The sequence below is a fragment of the Abramis brama genome, assembly GCF_963993115.1.
Source record: "Abramis brama genome assembly, chromosome: 15".
Taxonomy (NCBI): domain Eukaryota; kingdom Metazoa; phylum Chordata; class Actinopteri; order Cypriniformes; family Leuciscidae; genus Abramis; species Abramis brama.
The window spans coordinates 3,094,762-3,105,902 of NC_139977.1; positions in this window are offsets into that span (position 1 = coordinate 3,094,762).

The following is an 11,141-nucleotide window of genomic DNA, read 5'->3' on the forward strand; positions in this document are numbered from 1 at the left end:
TATTTACTCCCAGATGACCAGAGAGAGCATGATCATGAGCTAAACACAAAATCTGTTCACGATAATTATGAGGGACCACTACCTGAAACACAGTCTTCCAGCTGAGATCCTTCTCTGATGGAGCCCACTTACGCATAAGCACTCCATCCTCCCAAACATAAGCCACATCCTTATCTGCTACTTCATCTTTTTGTACAGCCTCAGCGAGACACTTGACAAGAGACGGGTCAGCTTTCTGTGCAACTGCCAGCTGTTCTTTCCCGGTTCCAAGCATAGAGTCAAACTGGACTGAAACATCCTGATCAAAAACACACACATTAGGAGAAACATCCTGCATACATTCCTTTCTGTCAACTTTATCAGTCATAAATGTTTCAGACACATCTAAAACATCATCAAACTTTCTAGTCTGAGCACGAGTTACCGCACAGGCAGTAAAAACAGAAGGAAACTGTTGACCTACATCAAACTGTTCACAAAACCCAGACACATCTGGCTTATCCACAACAATGGGCTGAGGAAACACCTTACCACCAGCAATATCATTGCCTAATATCAGACCTACTCCTTCTATCGGAAGCTGAGCACGTACTCCCAAACTTACAATTCCTGTGAACAAATCAGATTGAAGGTAAACGGAATGCAAAGGAACTTTAACACAGCCAAGCTCAATACCACGGATTAACACGCTTGATCCGCAGGACGACTGTTCTGAGAAGTCTAGTGCGCTTTCCACAATAAAGGATTGAACCGAACCAGTGTCTCGCAAGATTGTAATTGGCTTCAAATTTCCCTGCTCCCCTGTGAGAGATACTGAACCATTCATAATAAATGGGCAGTATAGATTTGTATGCGGATTAATAGAATTAAACACAGACGGATCAGTATGAACTAGAGCAACTCCCTTTGGTTTCTCAGGAGGTTTACTCTGATTCCAGCGCTTACAATCTGCAATCAAATGTCCTGGCTCGCGACAGAAAAAACAAACACGCCTTTCTCCCTCACGAGCCACATTGGTATTACGAAACACATTCGAAGCTGCTTCTCTATTCTCTCCTTTTCCTTTACCCTTAAAAAAAACCCTTGAGCTGTTTCTCACAGGAAACTCAACAGATGAACCGTGTTTCTCTCTACACACAGACGGAGTAAAAACAGTTTTGTGCGTGAGCACAAATTCATCTGCCAAAACAGCTGCATTAGTCACAGACAAGACCTTCTGTTCGTTCAGATATATAACAATGTTCTCCGAAACACAACTTTTAAAATCCTCTAACAACAAGAGTTCACGTAATTGCTCAAATGTTGTAACTCTGCTTGCTGCACACCATTTATCAAACAACACCGTTTTCTCACGAGCAAACTCGCCGAATGTTTGACTGGTAATTTTCTGATGGTTCCTGAATTTCTGGCGATAAGCTTCAGGTACTAATTCGTACGCTCTCAAAACAGCAGCTTTAACAGTATCGTAATTCAAACTTTGCTCAATAGGTAAAGCTGTACACACTTCCTGAGCTTTACCCACCAATTTACACTGCAATAGCAGCGACCACAACTCTTTTGGCCAACGTAATGTAGCTGCTATACGTTCGAAAGCGACGAAATAAGAGTCTACCTCCGTCTCTCTAAAAGGAGGAACAAGTGTAACGTATTTACTCACATCAAAGCTGGACGCAGACGCACCAACAGAAGAGGTAGCAGGTGGACTTTGATTCTGTGCAGGTGAAACTGGAACATTCACTGGCAAACGAGGAGATGGTGGTCTAGATCTAGGCACAGGCACAGGCACATTAGGTGACGATCTGGCTTGCAATTCCAAACTGCGTAATTTAAATTTATTATCAGCCTCTAACTCAAGAGTCCGAAAATGAAGAAGCTGCGCGTCATAGTCCTGTTTCTTTAACTGCAGATCCAACTCCTTCAACTTAATAGCCAGCATAGGATCAAATCGAGAATGACTAGGATCTATGCTAGAAAAAGGAAAGGTATCTCCATCTACTGCTGCCTCAGCACCCTTCCCAGTTACTCCTTCCACAGATTCATCTGGCAAAATACTAGCCTCCACCAGTTTGCTATGCAACTCTTCTTTAACCCATCGTTTTGGCGCCTCCCTGTGAACAACAATATTAAAGAAATCTGCTATCTGTAACAAATCAGCTTTACGACACTTATTAAATTCCTCCGTGGTAGGAGACAATGTAAACGACGTTAAATCAAATTCCATGCTTATACTCCAATTCGTCAAGCACCAAAGAAAAATGACCAGGCAACAAATGCATGTGTAACCAATACCAACTACTTTCATTGATATGCAATGGACGAGCCCCCAATTTATGTTACGATCCCTGGTCTAGGTCAGGAACGCAACATAAACAACAAAACAATACTTTTTAGTTAGACTTGTTTATTGTCTTTTCTTGCTCTTTTGTTTGCCTTCAGAGCGGTGTACTTCAAATTTTTACAAAACAATCTCTTAAAAAGAGAGAATCAAACAAACCAAACAAACAAAGAAAAGATTAGAAGCAAAAAATCTTCAGGGGTGAGCTAATGCCAAAACAATAAACAAACAGAACTAACTCTCCCACAAAAAAAAATAACTTCCCTATGAATCATAAAATAAAAGAAACAAAACATACAGTAACATACCCTATCTCCTTAACTAACCAAAACAGGAGAAAAAGTAACGGCCTTTTGGCCTACAAAGAAAAACAAGGCACTCACCCCTTACTGCTTCTCACAACAAGTACAGGTGGAATCATTATGGACTTGGCACAGCAAAACCGATGTTGTCTTTCTGGACTGTTTACATTCTGTCACAGTGTCTGGTTTGTGTTTCCCCGGGTGTCCACTAGAGGTCTCTCTCCCTTACTGTCACCATTCATTCTGGAACTGCATTTCCCACGATCCTTTGTCTGTTCTCATCACTCATCATTGCACGCAGCTGTTTCTCATTACATTGTTTAGTTTCTGTGTATTTATACCCTGTCTGGTTAGTGTTTGTCACGGAGTCCTTATGGTTTGTCACTACACTTCTGATGTCTGTTTCCTGGTTTGTTCTTGTTTTGTTTATTGTTTTGGACTGCTTATTTGGATTTTGACCCCTGCCTGGATACTACGATTTTGGATTACCCTAAATAAAAGACATACTGCTTTTGGATCTACTTTCCCTGTTTCCTGTGTGTGTATCGTGACACATTCACTTAAGAAATAACCTTCTGTGTTTACTAGGATACTCGCCAAGACTGGCATGTTGACATAATTTTTGTGTGAATTTAATTTGCAAGTTCTTTTTGCCATCTTTTTGCGCTTGAATACCGGCGCGTGACTCCGATCATCAACCAGATGGAACTGGATAATATTCTGAATGTTCCAATCCAGTCTGACCTCTGACCTGTAATGCTTCCTGAATCATAATCATACACTATTCGCTCGTTGGCCAGAGGAGAACTGAGCTGGTCTGGTTAGTCTGGTTTCTCCTAAGGTTTTTTTCTCAGTTTTGGTTCTCAGCTTTTGTCTTGCTTAGTTGGGGACATTTAATATTCAACAATATTATTGATCTCCTGCATTGACACTATTATACAAGAACTGAAGTGAGATGGACGATGACATCACTGTTTTTTCCAGAGCGGCTATATATATATAAATGAACTAAATTAAAAACTTTTGTACATCAAAAATGAACCATCAGTGAAGTTACTTAAAGCTGCTCTTATCGATGTTGGGTGACGTCACTTCTTGTTGACGTTCGAAGTATTGTCTAATAAAACGGAGCCTAGCTCAACCCTCCCTCCTCCTCATCCCGTCCCCTCCCCCTCCCTTCCGAGCTTTTCCGATGTAAATTCGGGACTTTGCACGTTCCTTCTCCTTTTTCCCTCTTCTTTGCTATTTGTTCATCGGAACGTTGTCTCTTTGGTCGTGTGTCGGCAAGAGAATATAATTCTAACGTTAGTCGCTGGCATTGTCAAGGACATCTCTCCTCTAGCTAACTTCCCTCTTCATGCTTCTCTCTCCTCCACTCCCCACACCCCCCTTCATGTGCACACACACTAATCCCCCAACCCCCACCCCCAAATCAATCTTATCGGTTATTGGCTCGAACACTGTTTGTTATGTTTCGTGGTCCAGGCTGGGCCAGTTTGTTTTTGTTGCCATTTGTGGAGCCTGGGCTGTCTAAACTTCTACAGTAGTACAAATAGGTTCTGTACTCATAAAACGAGGCATTGGAAAGTTTGTAAGTACATCAGGAGTTTATTTAAATAACACTTGTCTGACGGCTCATGCTACCGCTAACCCGGATGTCGACGTCACTTCAGTGATTTGGGAAAAGCACGTAAAAGTCCTGGCAGAAAGCGATGTATAAGGATGTAGTGTAACGACGCCCAGTTCCAGGAATATTTTGTTGGTAGTACCAGTTTATAACAATTATTAGTTAACACTAAGTTGTCAACACTTAGGGAAAATAAATGTTGGATATATTGGTTAGATAACATAGTAAACTATCTTTTAAACTAACCATGATTCTAACATGTAAACCTTACTTCCCTTTTAGGCCTAACACTCTAACACAAAATGTACTAAAATGTTCTGTTCTTTGAATATTGTGTCCATGGAAAATTCTGAAGTGCTGACCGTGACAATATCAAAAATATACTGTGTAGAATTGTCTCATGACATATTGAGTAATCAACTGAACTCTTAACCCTTTTCTTATGCTGAGTCCCAATTCGCCTACTTATACTACGACCTAAAAGTATGTACTTTTTTTGTGAGGAAAAAGTACATACTTTTGAGTGTGTAGCAAAAGAGTATGCACGTTCTGGGACTTACTTCGATGACGTCATGCAACGTGAACTTGAACGTGGTTGCCTAGTTACGCACACCGCAACTGTTAACAGAACATTTTACATTTCATTCATTCATATCCAATATAATTTTATTTACTATTCCCATCTTTTTATCTTTTTTTCCTCATCGTTTTTTCCACAATACATTTACAATGTGTTCTACCAAATTGAGGAGTGAAGCAGGGCGTCGTCGTAGATTAACCAAACGCAGGTCGTTTGTGAGGCGGCTGGTTCTGACGTTCATGAGCAATCGTGTGCAATGTGTGTAACGAAAGCTACTTATTTTCTGAGTTAAAATATTTAAAGTTTATAGTATAACTATTGTTTAACATATTTTAAACTTAATTTCATCATTATGTATAATACTCAAAAATACCCCGATGAAAATGAACCATGCTTTTACTATAGTAAAAGTGTAGTAACCATGTGTCTTTTAGTTGGACTGATAAAGTTAACATTTGTACAGCCACAGTATTACAACAAATAAGTCAGTGTGGTTAAATATAGCTTTAATTAGGGTTAAACATTTGAATTCTTACACTTAAAAACTGAGGGCGCATCTCCGCTGCTGCGTCCGACTGTCATGTTTACATCATCACCACCATCACCACAAAGCTCCTCCCTCCCGCACGCAATGGGTTGTGGGCAATATTAGCCGTTAGAGTGTGCATTGATCTGCACTTCGAATTCTAACCGGAAATAGTAGACCATCCGGGTGTCTTGGGAATACTCATTTCAACATACTACGATTTGGGACGTACTAATTCTAGTTTCGCATACTATTTAGGACGGATAGTATGCGAATTGGGACTCAGCATTAGTGTTTTCTGATGATTCGAGATAATTTTGCTAATGCTAGTCTTCTTCTTCTTTGATCCTTAGCTGTCATCTGGGGGAGGACGACCTTGCAGCCAGTATGCTGTGGGTGCTGCAGGATTTCCAACTCGTTCGATCACTTGTTTCCATGCTTTTCGGTCTGTGGCGACTACTCTTGCCTCCTGTGGGTCAAGCCGCTGGTTCTACAGATCTTCTTCGATTTGCTTGATCCATGTTTTCTTGGGTGCAGTGCGCTGGAATGCCAGTAACAGAGGGTAAAGGGTGGGTGGGGGGCTTGCTTTTACAAATTGAACCAATCATATTGAAAGAAGGTGTATGGAAGTAAAATAATGCCAAATGTTTTTGAAATAAAAAAGCCTGTTGAATTGCACTGCAAATACATATTGCATTGACCCTGCTTGCATTTTAATGCATTGTATTTTTAGGGCTTGCATTTTTATGGGCTGAATATTTAAGCTGTGAAAATTTCAATTCAAAATATTTCAAACACATTTTCATTATTAAAAATTCAATAATCCATATTCACCTTTCGTAAACAAAAATACGAGCATACTCTCCATCTGCTGTTAGTCGCCTCACCAGCAGGAGGTGCAAAATCGCGTGTTGTAGACGAAGACCCGAGCCATTCATTCATAAAACTCTGGTAACACTGGTAACGAGTTATGAGCGTACTCAACCATTGAGATATGTTGACTCCAGGAGGAAGGATTCTTGGATATCAAACACCGCAACACTCTCTCTAAGTCTTAGTTAGCCCTCTCAGTTTGACCATTGCTTTGGGGATGAAACCCCGCAGACAGACTGACCATCGCCCCCAGTAGTTTACAAAACTCTCGCCAGAATTTGGACACAAATTGGAGCCCCCTGTCGGAGACCACGTCCATCGGGAGGCCATGTAAACGAAAGACGTGATCTACGACAGCTACCGCTGTCTCCTTGGCAGAAGGTAATTTAGGCAAGGAAATGAAATGAGCCGCCTTCGAGAACCGGTCCACAACAGTCAAAACGACTGTCTTGCCTTGGGAGGGTGGGAGGGCGGTGATGAAATCTAGCGCTATATGGGACCAAGGTCTCGAAGGGACAGACAGCGGTTGGAGTAACCCATCTGGAGGTCGATTGGAAGTCTTACCAGTGGCACAAATTGAGCAGGCCAAAACAAAACCCCGAACGTCGTGGGCCATAATCGTTGCTTGACCAAAAAACTGGTACGGTTTACTCCTGGATGACAAGCTACTTTGGAACAATGACCCCATCGAATGACGTCTGACCGCAGTTCCTCCGGCACGAATAACCGACTCGGTGGACAACCGGGCGGAGGCGTTACCCCTTCTAAAGCCGATTTGACCTTCGACTCCATCTCCCATATGAGTGTGGAAACAATGAGTCTCTCAGGTAAAATGCACTCGGGAGTAGACGGGCGTTCGGAGCGGTCAAAAAACGCGAGACAAAGCATCTGGTTTGATGTTCTTAGAACCCAGGCGGTACGAGACTCTCTCGGTAACGATTCTCTGTTACCAATGTCATAGTTACGTTCGGCGGACGATAAACGATGAGAACATGCAGGAACATGTCCCACTGCGCCTCTTCGTTCCATTGCCACTCTGCTGCTATGGTCCTGAATTCGATAGAATAGTCCGACACTGGTCTATTCCCTTGACGAAGATCCGCGAGTATCACTGCACGGTCAAAGACCCTCCTCAGTTCCTCTGAGAGTGCCTGGAGCGAAGCGCAGCATGGGTGACGGTTCTCCCACACCGCTGTTCCCCACTGAGCTGCGCGTCCTGTCAACAAAGTTAGTACAAAAGCCACCTTGGACTGTTCTGAGGCGAATGTCTGTGGCTGGAGCGAGAAGAACAAAGAACAGTTGTTGATGAAAGGTCTGCAAAAATTGGGCTCACCAGAATATGCCTCCGGGGTAGGCATACGCGGCTCAGGTTGATGGCAAGGCGGTGTAGGAGCGGGGGGAACAGGCGGTGTGGGTGGCGCAGTGGGACCGCTGAGATGTTGAAGCTGTTGGGTGAGCTCGGACACCTGCGCTACCAAGGCTTGTACCACACGACCTGTGGTGGTCATCTGCTCATCCTGCCGATCCATACGAGACATGCTTCTGTACAAAAACTCAGTAAAATCTGTTTCACTCGCTGAATCCATCGTTGGTCAGATCGTTCTGTTACGTTTGAATAAACAGAAGATTCAATTGCAAGTGAATATACACATTTATTGCTGAACACAAGTGAGAGTAGTGAAACAGAGTCAGATATTGGTGAGATGTCTGGAACAGTCTGGCCTTGGCAGCGCAGGGACTGAATGGACAACCCAGATCCTCCTTGAAGATACGTGGAGCGAAAGGGAATCCAAACCTCCACAGGATAACAAAGGAACAACGGCATACGATCCTCAGGGGAGAAAAGCAGAGCGATCGCGAACACACCAGCTAATCCACCGGAAACAAGATGAACGGCCAGGGGAACAGACAAACTCACAGGAAACAAACCCAATGATCTGACAAACACAATGAGTATAAATAGCCTCAGCTGAGTGATAATCAGCGGCCACACCCATCCGCGCACACATACACACACATACACACAGAGCGAGCCTGTGAATTCATGAACCGTGACATCCAGATCCAATGTTACATTTGAGGTTGACATATATTTATCTTGGTTGTTTAGTTGTCTTAACTTTATATTGTGGCGATGTGCTGCATGCAGTAGGCTATAGGGTTTCCCTCAATACTTCAGGATTCCCCTACTGGACATATAAATGCTTAACGAAGCTTAATGGACTAATACAGTGATATAAAACACCAAACTCACAGGCAAGCAGATGGACTCAGAATATGAACTTAACGCACAAAGTTTAATGCTGAGTGTTTCCCATCGATATACTGGCATAAAGTTGGCTTGACATTGGACAGTCGCACATTTAGGGACGTCTCTAAAGTTACATACGACATTGGTATACATGTTTCTAACTAGCGAATTTGCAAAGCGAAATAAAATGGACCGGAAATTGCCTGTTGAATAGAATAGGTTGTATTTTTAAACAGTTTGACTATTTTGGAAGTGAAATATGAAAGGTGAATATGGATTATTGAATTTTTAATAATGAAAATGTGTTTGAAATATTTTGAATTGAAATATTCAACCATGCTGAATTTCAGCCCATAAAAATGCAAGCCCTAAAAATACAATACATTAAAATGCAAGCATGGTTAATGCAATGCATATTTATTTTCAAGTAGTGCAATTCAACAGGCTTTTTTGTTTCAAAAACATTTGGCATTATTTTACTAGGCTACTTCCATAAAGGTGACATGTTAAAGCAACACTAAGGAACATTTTTAACCTTAAAATAATGTTTCCAAAATCGTATCAGTGGTTCATCAAGTCGTAACAGGGTGAAAGGAACTTCTGGATTCGCTTTGCAGCCCTATATCTGCTATAACCACACCATGCAAGTTTGCCAAACCGGGTCGCGTTTCTGTTTCCGCGTCACAAATTTGACTTGCTTTACGTCAAGCGTTACAATAGTCATTGTTTAGTTTTCCTTCATTTCTGATGAAGCAATACATCATACTTTCATGAAATCATGCAACATACTGTACCTCGTCTGTGGACATCGTTCATTCCAAAGCCGGTGCTGGATAAACAGCGAGTGTGTGTGCGGCGAAATTATTTACGACAGCGGTAATGACAATTCTGCTTCCAACCTGTAGGGGGACCGAAGAGGAAAAGTTCCTTAGTGTTGCTTTAAGTCATGAGTTAGTCACGACGATCTTATTGTTGTGTCTGTCTTTATCCTATAAAACCTGATATATAATTTTTTGGGGGGAGATTCTCTGAGAAATGCTCGAGAACTCTCCCAGCCGTGATTAAAGCATTTAAAGGACATTTGCTGAAGTCTGTCTGTTATTATTGCTGCACAGCAAGCTAGAGGAGACCCAGAGAAACTAACGTCGATTGTAGACGAGAAGGTAGACTTAGGTCAGGTACGAAGAGAAAGAAATCTATAACAAAGGTCCGGACAGACAGAGAAACAGATAGTTGGGTGTTATGGGTGGTTGCTCAATGGTTGCTATGTGCACATTCGAAAGTTTTTGTTGCTTTTAAACTTGATGCGCTAAAACGTGTGATTTACATATCATCCAAGCAGCCTAAATAATATTAATGAACTTTTCTCTATGTAGTTATGATTGACCTATACTCTAACGAGCTCAGAGACATTGAGGCAATATAGTGAAATATCTGCTTGCTGTCATTCATTCTTGCACAAGTATAATTAAAATGCATTTGTATGTTACCCCCCCCCCCCCCCCCCCCCTTGCGATTTTGCGAACACCTTGGAAAATGAACATTTTTCCTTTTAAATCTGTTCTATGATTAAGTGATATATCACATCCTTATTTCTTATAAGCATACAATTTTGCAATCATTCTGTTTTCGCCATATAGTCATCTTTTGCCACAGACACAGCCCGCATCCAAGTGTGACGTCGGAAGCCACACCCATGTCCAAATACGTCAAACCAGTTCAGTGGAAACTCCGCCCTGCAGCCAATTTGTAAAATTGTCTTCTTTTTCAAGATAATATACATTATAAAATGTCTATAAAGACACTTATTTACTACTGTGGTATGAATAATAAAATAAAACCTTAAACTGCAAGCTACACATATAAATGAAAATAAAGGAAAGGGCCTCAAGATAAATGCTTCGGATAATGGCAAACCCTAACTTCCTTCCAGTGAAGATTCAAACCCCTTTTTAACATTTTCTAAATAATAATAATAATAATAATTGCTTAGTGTGATTTACTAACTCATTTTCCTCATGGGGATGAAAAAATGTCCCCAAGACAAGGATTTCAGATACTGCCATCTTTGTGGGGACATTTTGTCGTCATAACGTAAGGTTTACCAGTGCGCACGCACACACACTCACTCTCTCTCACACACACACTCACTCACTCATTCACTCACACACACACACACACATAACAATAAGTCATTTTAGGCACTACTTAAAATGAATTTACACATTTTTGTAGATTTGAAAAACTTTAATTTGTATACTGTACATATGGGAATAAATATATTAAAGTTTAAGAGTGCAAAACACAACGGGCTCTCCTAATATTATGATTATGATACACTCATCTAAAGTAGTTAATAGTGATGCACACAAACACTCGTCTTACAGTTTTTACAATCACTTTGCTACTATCTTCAGAACCTTGATGTCATTTTTCAAAACTCTAGACACAAAACTGAAATGTTCAAAACATTGTATTGTGCATTCACATCTTTAAAGAAATCTTGCACTTGCGCAATCATTGGTTCAAAAAACAAATTTACTGTGAAATACCATTGAAACATAACTATAGATCACCCACACACAAGCACTCACTGTGTCATTGTTCGTACAATTATTAAATATTGTAGAACAAAATAGGTGATACA